A 5831-nucleotide genomic window follows, 5' to 3' on the forward strand; every position below is an offset into this window, starting at 1 on the left:
ATGTCATTTCTTATGACAATCTAGAATGATTGTGCTGAAATTGTTTTTTTTCTCTTCTCATGCTGTGGTTGTGTTTAACTCCATCTGCTCTAAAATTCAATTAGTTAGCCCAGTTAGCCACCCTTACATCATTCAAGAAATTCTAAATGCATATTCCCATGAAACTGATTGGGATTAAATGGTTGGCTGCATGCAGCATGGCCGTTTCACCTGTAAAATGTGAAGAATTATCATTCACGATTGACACTGATGATGGCCTGATTTATGATAAGGCCTAATGGCCTAATTGGTGTTTTAGGTTTGAAAATATATAAAATGTTCCTTTCGCCACTTACAGTATGTGTAGGCATAGGCAATCATGCAATTTGGATGATGCATTGTATGTATATTCTAATTAACCAATAGGCTTCATGTGGTACAAACATTCATTCAGAAAGGATGGCTTAATAGGGCTCCTAACAGAATACCACTACACCACTGGTTATAATACATGTCAAGCCTGTGGTCAGCTGATAATTCCAGCACCGTTTTGATTGGGTCAGTCATTTCGCTGCTTTGAGACAAGCATGGGAACTCATCTTGATAAATCAATCAATGTCAGATTTCACCGAATCTCCGTTTGGATATGTGGTTATAATTAGGCTTGGAAATGTTAGCTAAGTTGATGTGAGTGCTCATGATCATTAGTCTCGCAATTTAAAGCAATGCAGATCTTCTCTACACACACATTAGGCCTACAGCCTACCTGATAAGCTTCCCTGACGTTTTCCTGAACTTTCCAATACTTTTCTGATGCATTTCAGTCACTTAGGCTACTGATGCGAATACACATTTGTACACTTTTACCATAGGCTATTCAAGTCATTTGACATATGTTTTTATTGTTTTAAAAGTTCATACGGCATACATCGTTTCAATAACAATATAGCTGAAACCACTATTGGCTTCATTGATTTACTGAATTTATTCTCGTAATTGTATGCTACTTGTTGATAGATTATTATTTTAAATATTATTTTAACAGTAGGTCTAACTACACAATAAACTCATATGGGGTTACTGACCACAATCGGTTGAATGAATAATAATAAGTATTTAATTTATTTGGCCCTGGAAGAAAACATATCGCTGCAGGACGAGATGCTGGAAGTGCTGCAGATAAATTGAAATAAATTTGCCATATTAAACAATTACTCCTCTATAAATAAATGAAATCATTGCAAATAATACACCAGCATAATTTAGCCACAGAGGATCAAAAGCTTTATTGCTTTATTGCTTTAGATTGTGTTTTGTTTGTCACATTATGAGCGCATAGGCCGAGTCTACAGTCAGGAATCCTGCAATTGGGCATCTCGCACAGCAAATATAAAACAGCTGATTGTTGAGTTGTGGCTGTCAATGAACAGCATGCAGCAGCTAGAAGGTATTTCACTATATTTCAAAATACAATTGCGGGAAAAATCTGTTTGAATAGGTGAGTGCCACTGGAAAGTTGGTAGACAATAATTTTCTACTCATATTGTAGGTGTAAAATCTGTCTATCTACTCTTTTCATTGGCCTATGCTATTGGTTGCATTTAAGACATGGGTCGTTCGTTTTGTTGATCTCGGTCTGTAAATGTCAGAGTAGTTTGTCATTTCGATCATTTGTGTGGTATAAAGAAATATTATTGTAATGTCTCCAGTCATGTAGAATTGCAGGAAAGGATTTTTAGAAAAGGCTAGTTTTTTCTCGGACACACAAACCCCTCAACCCCGAATTTTATGAAACTCTGGTGATGGTCCTGCTGTGAACTGTCTCGTGCAAGTTTTAAATTGACACACTATATGTTAGCAAAGGTGTCAGCTAGAGACGACCTGCAGGGATTTGTAGTCTTTGATGCTAATTAGCGTTTTTGAATCTGAGAGTAAAAAGAGACAAATATATTGATAAAAGTCACCTTGACCGAGAGAGATTTGCATGGTTATCAAAACTTCACGCCAGGGTAAGCCTACACGAAACACAGCCCTTATTTTAAGTGTTTCAAATATTCTCTATGAGAAAAATGTCTCTGTTTGACCGCTAGGTTTTATGGGTGTATGAATTTTGTTTAACTAGGCAAGTCAGTTAAGAACAAATTCTTATTTTCAATGACGGTCTAGGAACTGTGGGTTAACTGCCTTGTTCAGGGGCAGAACAACAGATTTGTACCTCTAATAAAATGCCACGTGGATTTGTTTGTCGGATTTCGAGACTTGACACATGTAAAAGATGAAATACCTCCCAAATTAAAAGGGAGGTTATTTAGGATTATATCTTATAAAACGACAGGGGGAATTTGTTAATTAGAATTTCATGCTCGTTTTATTATTTCAAATTGGAACATGAATTGACTAATTCAAGTAAGGAGTGTGTCCCAAAATTGATGGGTTTATAGAGCCCCACATTGGGGTCGGCAGGTAACCTAGTGGTTAGAGAGTTGGGCCAGTAACCGAAAGGTTGCTAGATTGAATCCCTGAGCTGACAATATTAGGCACGCCTCTCCATTCTTTTGTGTGAAATTGTGCACACTAAAAAAAATAACACATTGGATTCCACTTCGCTTTGAAGCTGGCAGCATTGCTGGATCGGTGGAAGTGGTTATCGGAGGGTCTTATCAAAGATTTGTATAACTAACCCAAGATAGACCACAGCCTGTCCTTTCATAATGGAAACACATGAGTCATAGTGGGCAAAACAGGTAAGGTGGGCGGCTGAGTCAAGCATGAGCTAGCGAGAGCCTATTGGCGCATTCTAGCATACATTTGGATTTTTCCTTTAGAGAACGCCTACTCTGTGAGGTGTGCAATAACTCAATTCGCCCATGCACTCCTTATAAACAACTCAATGTTGTAAAACTTTGGCAAAGGGTAAAATCTACAAAACTTAGTCCACTCTGTTCATAACATATATTCGTTTTGGGAACAGAAAACTATATTGGGATCAAATGTGTATACATCCGGTGAAATATCTGGCTCATTGTTCTATTTGTGGTCTAATTAGCCCCTACGGCCTGACAGCGCTGTGACGCCTAGGGCGACGTCCCTAGGGGAGGGATCTCCTCTGGGCCCCAAAGGACAGGATGGTTATTGATTCGGAAGAGCAGGAGGAGGCGAGTTTGATAAGGACTCAACCCGTTCCTGTACAAAGAAGACAGCTTTTTAACAAAGTGACTTTTTAAACATGTTTTAATCTCATCAAAATGTTTTACTTTTAAATCATTTGTACACATTTTAAATGGCTTTTACAGATTGGATGTTTTACAAAAAAAGTACTTTTATTCATGGTTGTTTCTATTGTTTTTAACTGTACTTTTTAACTAATTTAAATGTAATATTCAAATGCTGTGTTTTATGCCGTTCTTATGTGTATAACATGATGTACAAAAATATATATGAGCTGTTTTTAAAGGAAATGCAATAATACATTTTTTTTAAAACAAAATAAAATTATGCTAATATGGCTCAAATTCGCTAGCTAGCTAACCAACCAACAACTGTAATAATGTATTTGAGAGACAAGTCCTCGTTTTGCAAATGTATTTATGTTTTCAATAAATATTCAAGACTAAATATAGTTTACATGTTGTCAACAATCTAAATTTGCCTGTCTGTTTTGCCCCATAATTGCACACACATCGGTTTTGTTGCTAAACAACCATCACAACTAAAAACTCCGAGTTGATATTCCCCTTCATAAGAAGTGGATGATTTTCAGATGAGGAAGGGGAGGACCATGCTACTCAGTGAATTTCAGATAAATAATACAAATCAAACAATTTTTTTTAGCATTTTTAGATAAAACTGTACTTAAATGTATTCAAATGTCACCCAATACCTGATAAAAATGCACTGTTTTGCAATGAAGGTCTACATTAGTAGATTAGACTACATTAGTACAGAACCCACTAGGATAGCACCACGGTGTAGCCAGGAGACAGTTATTTTGCGTCCTCCTCTGGCTACATTGACTTCAATACAAAATCTAGTAGGCTCGTGCTCCTCACCCCTTCCATAGATCTACATGGTAATTATGACAACTTCCAGAGGATGTCCTCCAACCAATCAAAGCTTTTGCAGTATGAGCTGACCTGTTGTCCATCCAATCAAAAGATTAGAGAATGAACCTAGTACTATGCATGTTTCACTGAGAAGCTTGGTGTGTTGGTGACATTGTTGGATAGATTGTGAATAGTGATAGCGCATATTATTCAATTCAAATGTGTTTTTTCAAACTACAGGACACAGAGGTAGATTATATATTGTTACTTGGTTTTATACAATTATTTTTCCATTGAGTTAGTGCCATTTATTGAAATTTGCCCTGTTAACTTTAGTAGCAAGTAGCTAGCTACCTACAGTACCAGAAAATATTGTTTATAACTAAACTAAAATAGACCACAGCCTGTCGTTTCCAATGGGAACAGATTAGTCATAGTGGGCAGAACAGGCAAGGAGGTGGGCAGAGCCAAGCACGAGCTAGCGAGATCCTATTGGCCCGTTCTAGCGACATCTGCATATTTCCGTTAGGGGACCGCCTACTCTGTGAAATGCGCGTGTGCAATAACTCAATTCGACTTTGCACTTCTTCTAAACAACGTGATTTAAAAAAAAACTTTGTCAAAGGCTAAAGTCTACAAAACTTAGTCCACTCTGTTCGTAACAGATTCTAGTTTGGGAACATAAAACTGTATTGAGAAAATGTTTAATCGATGAGACATTTTTCCGAATTTAGGCCAAAATCCACCTCTCCCACTGCCCACCAGTGGGCTTCCTCTCACTACCATATTTGGTAGTGAGTTTAAACGCCAAGCTTCATATTTATACATCCAGTGAGCTTCATTGAGCTAGCAGAGGTAATGGCACTGTACGATGCTTTACTTGCTGAGCCATATGGACGTTTCTACTGTCTCCTCTGGGATGTCAACATCAATTCAGAATAATTTGATACGTTTCCATCGCATCATCCATTAAAATAGGTTAATACTCCACATTGTTTTGCATGGCAAATGGATGAAACCTCAAACTGTCACTCGCAGTTGTTAGTTATCGTCAGGTATGTCGATGATCAGGACTTTATTCAGGAATGTTTCTTGGCCTACTTTGATGAGTCATGTGGGCGAGACGCGCAGCCCGTGTTTCACGTTGTGAATTCTGAGATGTTTAAGTTTAACTTCATGGTGAAACTTGTTTCCCACACCTATGATGGAGCTGCTGTAATGGAATGTATCTGCTATTTGTATTTACAGCCAAGTCCCCTCCTGTTCCCTGATTAAGAGGGGATGACCACTCCACCACCAGTGTCAACTCTTCTGATGAACTGAAGCCATGTTTCATATGCCCTCTCATCCACTTGGATGTTTCCTCTCCAAGCACTGAGTAGCCTTGTCACTTTTCTCACTAACGTATGTAACCAAATCAATAGTTCTGGGACAAATGCCAGCTCGCCACACGTTTGCTGGCTGTCCTGATCTCTGCAACATGGATAGATGGAAATCGCCACACAATGCTATAAATGAAGATATCTTATACTGTATGATCACGTGTGTTGTTTTACCAGTATTTGGTTGCTTGCTACAACTGAGTGAACGCCTGAACAGGAATGCATGTGAGACTTCTTGATGGTTGTACGAGGTTAATGTTGTCATCTCGTTCTTTCCTCCAACTGAGGTTTGATGAGGCGCTAGACTGCCATCTGGTGGCAAGATGTATGTGAACCCCCCCATCAGCTATAACTCCATACCACAATCTTGAAGGTGTAAGGCTAAAGTCATTTCTAGAATAGTTCAGATTAAAGCAGGGGAATAAGA

The sequence above is a fragment of the Salmo salar genome, chromosome 07 (assembly GCF_965601325.2).
Source record: "Salmo salar chromosome 07, fSalSal1, whole genome shotgun sequence".
In the NCBI taxonomy this organism is placed as follows: domain Eukaryota; kingdom Metazoa; phylum Chordata; class Actinopteri; order Salmoniformes; family Salmonidae; genus Salmo; species Salmo salar.